The following is a 14,231-nucleotide window of genomic DNA, read 5'->3' as shown; positions in this document are numbered from 1 at the left end:
ATCTGCAGTGATTTTCTAGATTCATTCCCTACCTGGATCATTACTGTTAAAGCCCAGAGGCTTTGGGCTGAACGTAAAAATTTTACAGACCCCCTCCTGGGACACCCAATTGTAGATTAGAACCCAAGTTTCAGGTTACACACCCTAAGTGCCAATCCCCACACACTGCCCCTCTCTTCTTTAAGCAGAACTTATTCAGAGAAACAGAAAAATATAGAAAACCTATTTGTGGGGAGAAAAAAGTATGGGAGGGAAATGTGTTTGTAGAAAAAATATATTCTGTAAACCTCAGATTTTCCAAGTCTTTTGGAGTAGTCAGAAAGAATCCTCGGAGAGGAGAGCCAACTTTATGTGCAATGTGACAGTTCCAATGACCAAATCACTTATTAAGGAGAAGCAAAGAGAAAGCTAAGAAGCCAAGTTTTCCTGATGAAACAAAAAGGCATGCATTTTCTTTGCAGAGAGATGCTAAAGCAAATTGTCCTCCTTCAGGATAAGAGTATTTCTGTCAGCTCTACAGATATCTAGAAAGAGAGAGCGCATTCAATGTACAAGGTAAACACTTCACCCAGACAAATTAGGGACCAGAACACGGTAGCTTCTTGCAGGTGAAAGAAAGCAAGCATCATCAAGCCAGGCACGCTCGAAACACTCAAGAAAATGTCTCTTCTATTCCTCTCCATATATAATATGCCATATGACACTACAGTTAAATCTGCTGCTCAAAAAAAAAAAAAAAAAAAGTACATCAAGCTGTTGGTTTCTGAGAGATTTGGGTTGACGCAAAACAACAGGACAGAAAACAGCGTAGAAAGAAAGACCTTGCAAGGAAATAATACTGTATAGTTAGTTAACAGACCAGGAGTTAGCACACATTCTCTGCAGCCAGGACCTGGAACCTGGATACAGAGCAGCACACCCAGAGATCCACAATACAGCTTCAGGTAGTTGTTAATGGCAAGAGGGAACTGGAGCACACAGCCACAAGTTACATAGATCCCAGGCATATCTTCTGCATCTTTCTGTCCTGCGGGAATGACTTGGGGCGCGCGCTCTCTCTCTCCCTCTCCCTCTCCATCAACAGGCACAACAAATGCAAATCCGATCCCAGCCTAGCAAAATGCAGAGCCGACCACCATACTGTGTTTTACAATAATCTCCACAATGCCAATTATTCACAGTCCCTCAGTTCTGTTCACACAAAAGATTGCAATTTGAATCTTGCCTTGCACAGGTTCAGCTCGGTCGGAGCTGGTAACCAGGCGAACAGTCTGTTTTAAGATTTACGGATCGCTGGGGAGAGTCAGTTGGGGGGTGGGGATGGATAAATTGCCCTGTACATACCTCGTTCTGGCAGCTAAGAAAAACAATTTTATGACAAAGAGACTTGTTCTTTTCAAAGCTCACCCAACAAATGAAACTGACAGAACGAAACCTGAGAAACTTTAGCAACCACGGAAAGCAGCCCTCCAAGGATCAAGGTAAATAATTGATCCCTCAGGTTCTGTTTCATCTTTTAAGCTATTTTGATCATTAAAGGGAAATTGTGGCATTTGTCAGAAGCCTAAACACTGACACACTGACTTCTGACAGCAAGTGCATATTCCAAGCTACAGATATATTTGCCAATCTTATTCAACAACAATTGGCTGTCAAGCCAGGAAACTTACCGAGCACAAAATTAGGGAACAAAGCAGGGAGGAGGCAGGAGACACTGGAAGCAGCTTTCCCGTTTCCTTGGTGCCAGATTCTCCTGTCTCCTGTCCGGTTCACACTTGCGTTGATAACTAAGACTCCGGCAGAACTCACTAGCGGAACCTGATGAATTATAAAACAGCCCCTCCTAGACGCTCATATTTTACATCACAGGGGGTGACCATGCAGCATCCTCAGTGGCTGGGTACATATATTTCCTTGTAACTCATCCTGAAGAAGATAAAAGCTTCAGAGGCAGTGACAGTAATTGGTGTTTGGGATGTACCAGTACTAACCAATAGGATGCTTTCCCACCATCCATACAGCACTCTCATTCTCCTCGCTTGTATTCCCCTATACCTTGTTAAGGTGGATCCACCCAAACCAGTGGGGAGAAGGCAGAAACAGCGAAATGTGGAGAAGAGCCCCACATCAGAGAGATGCATATATATATATATATATATATGCATGCATATAGAACTGTGCTATTTGGGGTTTTTATAATCGTTCTGTAAAGACCCAGCCCTGCAATGGCACAGTGTGCCATAGTGCATCAAATACTTCCCTTCTGCCGAGTCTCTCAGTAACCAGGAAGGTTTCAGAACCGCCAAATACCAGAGATTAGAGGCCAAGGAACTTTTGGTGCTTGCTGAACTTGGAGGAGACAAGTAATCCTAGAGACTAACAAGTCCACCCTGCTCTTGTGTCTGTAAAAATACTGTGGCAAGAAAGGTTAATGACTTGCTCAGGTCACACAGTTCATAATCCCTAAGTATGACAGGTACTTGAACCTAAGCCCAGGTCTTCTGATATCAAGCACTAAGTCTTTCTATCCTCCTATGCTGACCCCAAGAATAGAAACCACCAAAATTGTGAACTATGGAAAGGAAAAAGGATATTATTAAACAAGAATTATTAAAAGGAGGATGTGAGTATCATGCTTGAGCCTTGTTTCACATCGGACAAAGGTTAGTTTGATGTGGGAAGGTTCATCAGGTATCAATTCCCCTAGAAAGCGCAGTTTGAGTAATAATGACAAGTGTTTAGTGGGCACACATGCCAAGCGGTTTTCTAAATGCTTAGCATACATCAATTCATTTTATCTTTAGAATGCTCCTATGAAGCGGGTCCTAGCATTAAAAAATACATTAAATATGGAAAAAAATACAAGATTCAGAGAGAGCAATCAATCTTCTAGACAGGATCACACATCAACTACCCAGCAGAAGTGGAGTCATTCTCTAGACTGTTCAGTTCAGAGCCCACATGCCCATATACTGTCGTACCATAGAAATCATCAGTGTTAAACTGCTCACAACTGATGGGCAATGGACACACTTATTGATGGGCAATGGACACACTTATTGATGATGATCTTTTGTAGAAATAATAAGATAGTGGTTGGTGATTAATTGATTTTTTTTAAAGTTCCACCTCTGCCAGTAACCAACGATATAAGCTGTTGTTTTATTTATTATGGGTAAGCTCATGTCTACCTCAAAAAATCAAGCAGAATATATCAGAAAAATAGTACCCCCCCTTTTTTAATAACATGTATATACAGACTGGTAGTATTGTTCCTATCACACTTTTGTTATGAATATTTACATATGGCTTTTCTTTTCTCCTAAGTATCTTTTAAATGTCAGTTGTTCTTTGCCAAAAAGTCTTCCTGGATGTTATGAAAGTACAGGGGGAATCCAGAGATGTCTGGGATTCATGCTGACTAGGATGCAGATTTCTTGTGAGAATGGAAGACTACAGGGGTCTTGCTCAGGGCTGCAAAATCAGTCAGTTTTTCTCTCAACTTCACCCATTCCTTCTACTCCAATCAGCTAAGCTCACTAACTTCTTTCTACTTTATCAAATGAACTTGCCAGTCTAAGGAAGCATATTTACAGTATGTTTCCTATCTATTCTGATGCTACACTAATAACTTTTGACCTTCTTTCAGATGAACATCTGTCACCAATCCCATAAAAATCTAATGAATTTTTGCATGAACCCATTATTTCCTGTCATTAAATCAAGGTGTGCCAGGGGAGACAGGCATCTCTCTTGTCCAACTCCTCTGAAGTCAGCATAAATTATTATAGTTGCTATTAAAAATTGCTATCTGGGGGCTAACAAAAAGGCTCACCTGTTAAGGCAATTGCAGAACAAGTATAAGAACCAGGTTTGGGATTCCCAGAGCCCGTGTAAGTGCCAAATGGGTATAGCAGCCCACTTGCAATTTCGACTCTAGAGACAAGAGATTCCCCAGAGCAAGCAGGCTAGCTGTATTAGTTATTCTGGTTAGCTCTAGGTTCAGTTGTGAGACTTTGCTTTCAATGTGGAAAGTAATGAGAAACTGACTGTAGCCTTAGGCCTCCATACACATGTGAATGTACAAACACACATGCATACCATTCACACGTTAGAGGAAAAGGAAACTGCTTTCTTTAGGTGGGGTACTGGTACATAGCTATTATGCTTAGCACTTGGGAGGGAGAAATGGGAACATGACAAATTCAAGGCCAGCCTGTGCTACATAGCAACAACCTGTCTTTTAGAAAATAAAGGGGGGGGGGGAGATAAGAGAAAAAAGAAACTGGTGTCTTAAAGGTATGCAATCATCATTCCTTGGTAAACCTCAGGGCTGGTTAAATCCTGGGGCTTTAGCGATGTTACCATGCTATGTAGAATATGCAGGTCTATAATGACAGATTTTCTCAGCCCTCTAATTTCCAAAGAATGACTTTGTTGCCAACTTAATTTGATCACATACAGACTACCCTCTCCTTATTTTAAACATTCTCTAAGTTGTTGGGAGCCGCGCCCACATTCGCCGTTACAAGATGGCGCTGACAGCTGTGTTCTAAGTGGTAAACAAATAATCTGCGCATATGCCGAGGGTGGTTCTCCACTCCATGTGCTCTGCCTTCCCCGTGACGTCAACTCGGCCGATGGGCTGCAGCCAATCAGGGAGTGACACGTCCTAGGCGAAATATAACTCTCCTAAAAAAGGGACGGGGTTTCGTTTTCTCTCTCTCTTGCTTCTTGCACTCCTGCTCCTGAAGATGTAAGCAATAAAGCTTTGCCGCAGAAGATTCTGGTCTGTTGCGTCTTTCCTGGCCGGTCGTGAGAACGCGTCTAATAACAATTGGTGCCGAATTCCGGGACGAGAAAAAACTCGGGACTGGCGCAAGGAAGATCCCTCATTCCAGAACCAGAACTGCGGGTCGCGGTAATAAAGGTTCCCGTAAAGCAGACTGTTAAGAAGGATTCAACTGTATGAATTCAGAACTTTTCAGCTGGGGAACGAGAGTACCAGTGAGTACAGCTTTACGAGGTAAGTCTGATCTTGAACTTTCTAAGGAAATTCAAGACAGTCTATCAGAAGTAAAGTGGAAAATGGCTTTGCAAGGTATATTTGGCCTTGAATTTTTTCTAGTGTTAGAAGCCCTTTTGTTCCTTTTCACATGTTATCAAGTGGTTAAGGCAGGGCGGATTCTAGATGAAATTCAGGACAAGCTATCAGAAGTAAAGTGGGGAGAGAGAGTAGGAACAAAGAGGAAATATGGTACACAAAATAAGTATACAGGCCTTTCCAAGGGTCTTGAACCCGAGGAAAAGTTAAGGTTAGGTAGGAATACCTGGAGAGAGATTAGAAGAAAAAGAGGAAAAAGGGAAAAGAAGAAAGATCAATTAGCGGAGGTCTCTAGGAAAAGGAGCCTGTGCTCATCGCTGGATGGGCTCGGGGAGCCAGCTCTTAGTAGCTCTGAAGCAGATGAAGAATTCTCCTCTGAAGAAACAGACTGGGAGGAAGAAGCAGCTCATTATGAGAAAAAAGGGTACCAGCCAGGTAAAGTGCTAGCTAATCAGTTAAGGAAGCCAAAAGCGGCTGGCGAAGGCCAGTTTGCTGATTGGCCTCAGGGCAGTCGGCTTCAAGGTCCGCCCTATGCGGAGTCCCCGCCCTGCGTAGTGCGTCAGCCCTGCGCAGAGAGGCAGTGCGCAGAGAGGCAGTGCGCAGACTCATTCATTCCCAGAGAGGAACAAAGGAAAATACAACAGGCATTTCCGGTCTTTGAAGGAGCCGAGGGTGGGCGTGTCCACGCTCCGGTAGAATACTTACAAATTAAAGAAATTGCCGAGTCGGTCCGTAAATACGGAACCAATGCTAATTTTACCTTGGTGCAGTTAGACAGGCTTGCCGGCATGGCACTAACTCCTGCCGACTGGCAAACGATTGTAAAAGCCGCTCTCCCTAGTATGGGCAAATATATGGAATGGAGAGCTCTTTGGCATGAAACTGCACAAGCGCAGGCCCGAGCAAACGCAGCTGCTTTGACTCCAGAGCAGAGAGATTGGACTTTTGACTTGTTAACGGGTCAGGGAGCTTATTCTGCTGATCAAACAAACTACCATTGGGGAGCTTATGCCCAGATTTCTTCCACGGCTATTAGGGCCTGGAAGGCGCTCTCTCGAGCAGGTGAAACCACTGGGCAGTTAACAAAGATAATCCAGGGACCTCAGGAATCCTTCTCAGATTTTGTGGCCAGAATGACAGAGGCAGCAGAGCGTATTTTTGGAGAGTCAGAGCAAGCTGCGCCTCTGATAGAACAGCTAATCTATGAGCAAGCCACAAAGGAGTGCCGAGCGGCCATAGCCCCAAGAAAGAACAAAGGCTTACAAGACTGGCTCAGGGTCTGTCGAGAGCTTGGGGGACCTCTCACCAATGCAGGCTTAGCGGCTGCCATCCTCCAATCTCAGAACCGCTCCATGAGCAGAAATGATCAGAGGACATGTTTTAACTGCGGAAAGCCTGGGCATTTTAAGAAAGATTGCAGAGCTCCAGATAAACAGGGAGGGACTCTCACTCTTTGCTCTAAGTGTGGCAAGGGTTATCATAGAGCTGACCAGTGTCGCTCTGTGAGGGATATAAAGGGCAGAGTCCTTCCCCCACCTGATAGTCAATCAACTGATGTGCCAAAAAACGGGTCATCGGGCCCTCGGTCCCAGGGCCCTCAAAGATATGGGAACCGGTTTGTCAGGACCCAGGAAGCAGTCAGAGAGGCGACCCAGGAAGACCCACAAGGGTGGACCTGCGTGCCGCCTCCGACTTCCTATTAATGCCTCAAATGAGTATTCAGCCGGTGCCAGTGGAGCCTATACCATCCTTGCCCCCGGGAACCATGGGCCTTATTCTCGGCCGGGGTTCACTCACCTTACAGGGCTTAGTAGTCCACCCTGGAGTTATGGATTGTCAACATTCCCCTGAAATACAGGTCCTGTGCTCAAGCCCTAAGGGCGTTTTTTCTATTAGTAAAGGAGATAGTATAGCTCAGCTGCTGCTCCTCCCTGATAATACCAGGGAAAAATCTGCAGGACCTGAGATAAAGAAGATGGGCTCCTCAGGAAATGATTCTGCCTATTTGGTTGTATCTTTAAATGATAGACCTAAGCTCCGCCTTAAGATTAATGGAAAAGAGTTTGAAGGCATCCTTGATACCGGAGCAGATAAAAGTATAATCTCTACACATTGGTGGCCCAAAGCGTGGCCCACCACAGAGTCATCTCATTCATTACAGGGCCTAGGATATCAATCATGTCCCACTATAAGCTCCATTGCCTTGACGTGGGAATCCTCTGAAGGACAGCAAGGGAAATTCATACCTTATGTGCTCCCACTCCCGGTTAACCTCTGGGGAAGGGATATTATGCAGCATTTGGGCCTTATTTTGTCCAATGAAAACGCCCCATCGGGAGGGTATTCAACTAAAGCAAAAAATATCATGGCAAAGATGGGTTATAAAGAAGGAAAAGGGTTAGGACATCAAGAACAGGGAAGGATAGAGCCCATCTCACCTAATGGAAACCAAGACAGACAGGGTCTGGGTTTTCCTTAGCGGCCATTGGGGCAGCACGACCCATACCATGGAAAACAGGGGACCCAGTGTGGGTTCCTCAATGGCACCTATCCTCTGAAAAACTAGAAGCTGTGATTCAACTGGTAGAGGAACAATTAAAACTAGGCCATATTGAGCCATCTACCTCACCTTGGAATACTCCAATTTTTGTAATTAAGAAAAAGTCAGGAAAGTGGAGACTGCTCCATGACCTCAGAGCCATTAATGAGCAAATGAACTTATTTGGCCCAGTACAGAGGGGTCTCCCTGTACTTTCCGCCTTACCACGTGGCTGGAATTTAATTATTATAGATATTAAAGATTGTTTCTTTTCTATACCTTTGTGTCCAAGGGATAGGCCCAGATTTGCCTTTACCATCCCCTCTATTAATCACATGGAACCTGATAAGAGGTATCAATGGAAGGTCTTACCACAGGGAATGTCCAATAGTCCTACTATGTGTCAACTTTATGTACAAGAAGCTCTTTTGCCAGTGAGGGAACAATTCCCCTCTTTAATTTTGCTCCTTTACATGGATGACATCCTCCTGTGCCATAAAGACCTTACCATGCTACAAAAGGCATATCCTTTTCTACTTAAAACTTTAAGTCAGTGGGGTTTACAGATAGCCACAGAAAAGGTCCAAATTTCTGATACAGGACAATTCTTGGGCTCTGTGGTGTCCCCAGATAAGATTGTGCCCCAAAAGGTAGAGATAAGAAGAGATCACCTCCATACCTTAAATGATTTTCAAAAGCTGTTGGGAGATATTAATTGGCTCAGACCTTTTTTAAAGATTCCTTCCGCTGAGTTAAGGCCTTTGTTTAGTATTTTAGAAGGAGATCCTCATATCTCCTCCCCTAGGACTCTTACTCTAGCTGCTAACCAGGCCTTACAAAAAGTGGAAAAGGCCTTACAGAATGCACAATTACAACGTATTGAGGATTCGCAACCTTTCAGTTTGTGTGTCTTTAAGACAGCACAATTGCCAACTGCAGTTTTGTGGCAGAATGGGCCATTGTTGTGGATCCATCCAAACGTATCCCCAGCTAAAATAATAGATTGGTATCCTGATGCAATTGCACAGCTTGCCCTTAAAGGCCTAAAAGCAGCAATCACCCACTTTGGGCAAAGTCCATATCTTTTAATTGTACCTTATACCGCTGCACAGGTTCAAACCTTGGCAGCCACATCTAATGATTGGGCAGTTTTAGTTACCTCCTTTTCAGGAAAAATAGATAACCATTATCCAAAACATCCAATCTTACAGTTTGCCCAAAATCAATCTGTTGTGTTTCCACAAATAACAGTAAGAAACCCACTTAAAAATGGGATTGTGGTATATACTGATGGATCAAAAACTGGCATAGGTGCCTATGTGGCTAATGGTAAAGTGGTATCCAAACAATATAATGAAAATTCACCTCAAGTGGTAGAATGTTTAGTGGTCTTAGAAGTTTTAAAAACCTTTTTAGAACCCCTTAATATTGTGTCAGATTCCTGTTATGTGGTTAATGCAGTAAATCTTTTAGAAGTGGCTGGAGTGATTAAGCCTTCCAGTAGAGTTGCCAATATTTTTCAGCAGATACAATTAGTTTTGTTATCTAGAAGATCTCCTGTTTATATTACTCATGTTAGAGCCCATTCAGGCCTACCTGGCCCCATGGCTCTGGGAAATGATTTGGCAGATAAGGCCACTAAAGTGGTGGCTGCTGCCCTATCATCCCCGGTAGAGGCTGCAAGAAATTTTCATAACAATTTTCATGTGACGGCTGAAACATTACGCAGTCGTTTCTCCCTGACAAGAAAAGAAGCCCGTGACATTGTTACTCAATGTCAAAGCTGCTGTGAGTTCTTGCCAGTTCCTCATGTGGGAATTAACCCACGCGGTATTCGACCTCTACAGGTCTGGCAAATGGATGTTACACATGTTTCTTCCTTTGGAAAACTTCAATATCTCCATGTGTCCATTGACACATGTTCTGGCATCATGTTTGCTTCTCCGTTAACCGGAGAAAAAGCCTCACATGTGATTCAACATTGTCTTGAGGCATGGAGTGCTTGGGGGAAACCCAGACTCCTTAAGACTGATAATGGACCAGCTTATACGTCTCAAAAATTCCAGCAGTTCTGCCGTCAGATGGACGTAACCCACCTGACTGGACTTCCATACAACCCTCAAGGACAGGGTATTGTTGAGCGTGCGCATCGCACCCTCAAAGCCTATCTTATAAAACAGAAGAGGGGAACTTTTGAGGAGACTGTACCCCGAGCACCAAGAGTGTCTGTGTCTTTGGCACTCTTTACACTCAATTTTTTAAATATTGATGCTCATGGCCATACTGCGGCTGAACGTCATTGTACAGAGCCAGATAGGCCCAATGAGATGGTTAAATGGAAAAATGTCCTTGATAATAAATGGTATGGCCCGGATCCTATTTTGATAAGATCCAGGGGAGCTATCTGTGTTTTCCCACAGAATGAAGACAACCCATTTTGGATACCAGAAAGACTCACCCGAAAAATCCAGACTGACCAAGGGAATACTGATGTCCCTCGTCTTGGTGATGTCCAGGGCGTCAATAATAAAAAGAGAGCAGCGTTGGGGGATAATGTCGACATTTCCACTCCCAATGACGGTGATGTATAATGCTCAAGTATTCTCCTGCTTTTTTACCACTAACTGGGAACTGGGTTTGGCCTTAATTCAGACAGCCTTGGCTCTGTCTGGACAGGTCCAGACGACTGACACCATTAACACTTTGTCAGCCTCAGTGACTACAGTCATAGATAAACAGGCCTCAGCTAATGTCAAGATACAGAGAGGTCTCATGCTGGTTAATCAACTCATAGATCTTGTCCAGATACAACTAGATGTATTATGACAAATAACTCAGCAGGGATGTGAACAAAAGTTTCCGGGATTGTGTGTTACTTCCATTCAGTATGTTAAATTTACTAGGGCAGCTAAATTGTCAAAAAGTCTTTTTCAGTATATGTTACAGAATTGGATGGCTGAATTTGAACAGATCCTTCGGGAATTGAGACTTCAGGTCAACTCCACGCGCTTGGACCTGTCCCTGACCAAAGGATTACCCAATTGGATCTCCTCAGCATTTTCCTTCTTTAAAAAATGGGTGGGATTAATATTATTTGGAGATACACTTTGCTGTGGATTAGTGTTGCTTCTTTGATTGGTCTGTAAGCTTAAGGCCCAAACTAGGAGAGACAAGGTGGTTATTGCCCAGGCGCTTGCAGGACTAGAACATGGAGCTTCCCCTGATATATCTATGCTTAGGCAATAGGTCGCTGGCCACTCAGCTCTTATATCCCATGAGGCTAGACTCATTGCACGGGATAGAGTGAGTGTGCTTCAGCAGCCCGAGAGAGTTGCACGGCTAAGCACTGCAATGGAAAGGCTCTGCGGCATATATGAGCCTATTCTAGGGAGACATGTCATCTTTCATGAAGGTTCAGTGTCCTAGTTCCCTTCCCCCAGGCAAAACGACACGGGAGCAGGTCAGGGTTGCTCTGGGTAAAAGCCTGTGAGCCTAAGAGCTAATCCTGTACATGGCTCCTTTACCTACACACTGGGGATTTGACCTCTATCTCCACTCTCATTAATATGGGTGGCCTATTTGCTCTTATTAAAAGGAAAGGGGGAGATGTTGGGAGCCGCGCCCACATTCGCCGTTACAAGATGGCGCTGACAGCTGTGTTCTAAGTGGTAAACAAATAATCTGCGCATATGCCGAGGGTGGTTCTCCACTCCATGTGCTCTGCCTTCCCCGTGACGTCAACTCGGCCGATGGGCTGCAGCCAATCAGGGAGTGACACGTCCTAGGCGAAATATAACTCTCCTAAAAAAGGGACGGGGTTTCGTTTTCTCTCTCTCTTGCTTCTTGCACTCCTGCTCCTGAAGATGTAAGCAATAAAGCTTTGCCGCAGAAGATTCTGGTCTGTTGCGTCTTTCCTGGCCGGTCGTGAGAACGCGTCTAATAACACTAAGTAAGTAAAATATGCCCAGTTAAGTGCATACATGCATAAATGCAAGCATACACATGTGAATGTGCATACACACATACATGCACACCATTAACACATATACATGAGAGGAAAAGGAAACTGCTTTCTTTAGGTGGGGTACTGGTACAAACCTATTATGCCCTGACCCACTTTTATGGCCATTCTTAATACTAAGCTGTATAGAAGCAAACATATGTAATGTAATTGAGGGTGTGGGAAGAATTGAGTATGTAAGCTCATAAGCAAAACCAAGTATAAACACCATGTGTAGCAAAGAGCAGGTGACAACTATGTTTTCAAGATCAGTAGCTACTTTCTCTGTGTGTGTGTGTGTGTGGGGGGGGGTTGTTAGTCACCTATTACCTGAAATAGTTTGGTTTTTACAGTCATTGCCAGTTTCTTTGCTTTGCTATGATCCTCCCAAATCTCCCTGAAGCTACTCCTTTTCTTTTAAAAGTACATCCATTTATCTATTTTTGTGCATGCATGCCATGGTGCATGTGCCAAAGTCAGAGGACGGCCCCAGGGAGTCCATGCTCTCCTCCTACCATATGGATCTGAAGGAATTAAACTCATCAGGGTTATAGCAAGTGCCTCTACTTGCTTGGCCATCCTGCCAGGCCTCCAGAAGCCATTTCTGTTTTTTCCATTCTCCTCATCACTCACCTTCTCCACTGGAATGCCCCGTGAAAAATGAACACCGGTGAGCATTTATAACTCCCACATATCTCTCAGCCTCCCTTTGATGAGTAATCACACCTTTACACAAATTCATTTCCGATTACTACTTCATTACAACAATTACTCTCGGACATAATGAGTTTTATAGAGCCTTAAACTTATACAGATATGTATGCATATATATATATATATATATATATATATATATGTATATATATTACATAACATTAGTGATGGTGTTAATATTTATTGGGTAATTAATATGGGCTGGTGATAAGCTAAACCTCACATTTCTCATTTAACCCTTCCCCCCACAATACCTTTTTGAAATATATTCTATTGCATCTGGTAGATGAGAACACTCTGGTTAGAAAGAAGAGGTGGATCTACTCACACATGGCAGTCAGAATAACTATCAAAGCTTGAGACTGCAGAGCCCATTTCTTGCTATAACCCATAACTTGTAGGAAATTGAAACAGCAGAGAATATACTGTGTCTACTTTCACACAGATATTCTTTCCTTGGGTGACTTTACTGTCACTGTACCATGAATATTGCTCTTCTTAAGGTAAATGATGACATCTTCATTGAGACAATCAATGGCCAATGTGTAGTCCTGTTTATGTGACCTCTGCTAAGCACTTGGCAGAATCAATTTTTACCTTACTAAATTGATTTTTTTTCCTTTGTTTCCTAAACTCCTTGATTTTTCTACATTATATGTCCATTCTACTTTTTAAAATTTTGAGTGCATATGTTTGCGTGTGAGAGCATGCTATACACATGCACATGAGCCTGAAGACCATATTGGGGCATCAGGTGTCTATCACATCTGCCTTACTCCTTTAAAACAAGCTCAGTGAATCTGGAAATGGACTAGTATCTAGTAAACACCAGAACAGTCATTCTCCTGCCTCTGTGTCCCACAGTGCTGGGGTTCCAGGTCTATGTGACCACCCCCAGCCTTTTAGCTTGAGTGGTGGGAGTTTAAACTCAGATCTTTATGATTGGGCAGATGGTGCTCAGACAACAGAATCATCTTTGCAGTACCTGTTGATCCGTTCTTCTAAGTATTCTCAACTGAGGCATCTACATCCCAACCTTTCAAACACAAAGTACCCTACCACTTATCATTAGACCTTTTTGGTTACAGTTACTCTTAGTGTCAAGGTTCAAATGACATTTCTGCCCTACCCACCAAATATGGTCTCATATCTACCATTCTAATCTAAGCATTTCCATTTGATTATTTGAAGTCAAACTCTTAGTTTCCTCACCAAATATGCTCTGTTTTCAGTATGAGTGTTTTTGTGTGTGCACATGTGTGTGCATGTATAGAGGCCAAAGATCAACTCTGGATATTATTCTCCAGGAACCATGTACTGCTATTTGTTTGTTGGTTTGTTTGTTTATTTGATTGATTGATTGATTGATTGATTGATTGATTAGGCAGGGCGTCTCATTTACCTGGAGCTTGCTGATTAAGGCTGACTAAGCCCCAGGGATCAGTCTGTCTCTCCCTTCCCAGTATCAGGACATCATATCCTGTTATTTCACATAGATGTTAAGGGTAGATCTAAGGTCTTCATGTTTGCATGGGAAGTACACTTTACTATCCCCTCCACCTCTTGGTGTGGAACTTTTCAATAAATAATATAATCACTTAGCTGTGGTTGGCCAAAACCTCAAAAATGTTGTGTCTCTTCTTACCTTACACTCCAAACCTTATTATCATCAAATGTTGTCTTTAAAATATATTTTGAGCCTTTCCCACCTCCATTTCTATACCTCCCTTATTTAAACCACCATCATCTGCCATGAGATTTCTTCGATGCCCTTCTGACTGACTTGCGTTGGCCAGCACCTTTCCCTACAATCTCTTATCCATCCTGCAGCCAGAGTCAGGCCCAGCTCCTCCTCTGGGGCTTCCCACAGAGCA

General features: G+C 43.3%; 1 protein-coding gene across 28 annotated transcripts in view; it reads right to left on the bottom strand.

The window, feature by feature from the left end:
- Positions 1–14,231, bottom strand: part of Dlg2 (discs large MAGUK scaffold protein 2) — a 1,973,059-nt gene that overhangs the window by 212,352 nt on the left and 1,746,476 nt on the right. Inside the window, exon 1 of one of the 28 annotated variants that reach the window (XM_006507787.4) lies at positions 1,671–2,066. The exons of 26 other annotated variants lie outside the window; for them this stretch is intronic. The gene's annotated coding sequence lies outside the window, so the exon portion shown is untranslated. Of the gene's footprint in view, positions 1–1,670; positions 2,067–14,231 lie in introns of those variants that run through there. One more of the 28 variants, NM_001243047.1, reaches the window with a different exon arrangement.

Source organism: Mus musculus, chromosome 7, assembly GCF_000001635.26.
Source record: "Mus musculus strain C57BL/6J chromosome 7, GRCm38.p6 C57BL/6J".
In the NCBI taxonomy this organism is placed as follows: Eukaryota; Metazoa; Chordata; class Mammalia; order Rodentia; family Muridae; genus Mus; species Mus musculus.
The sequence above is the reverse complement of the archived record's forward strand: the minus strand, read 5'-3'. Positions and strand labels throughout refer to the sequence as shown.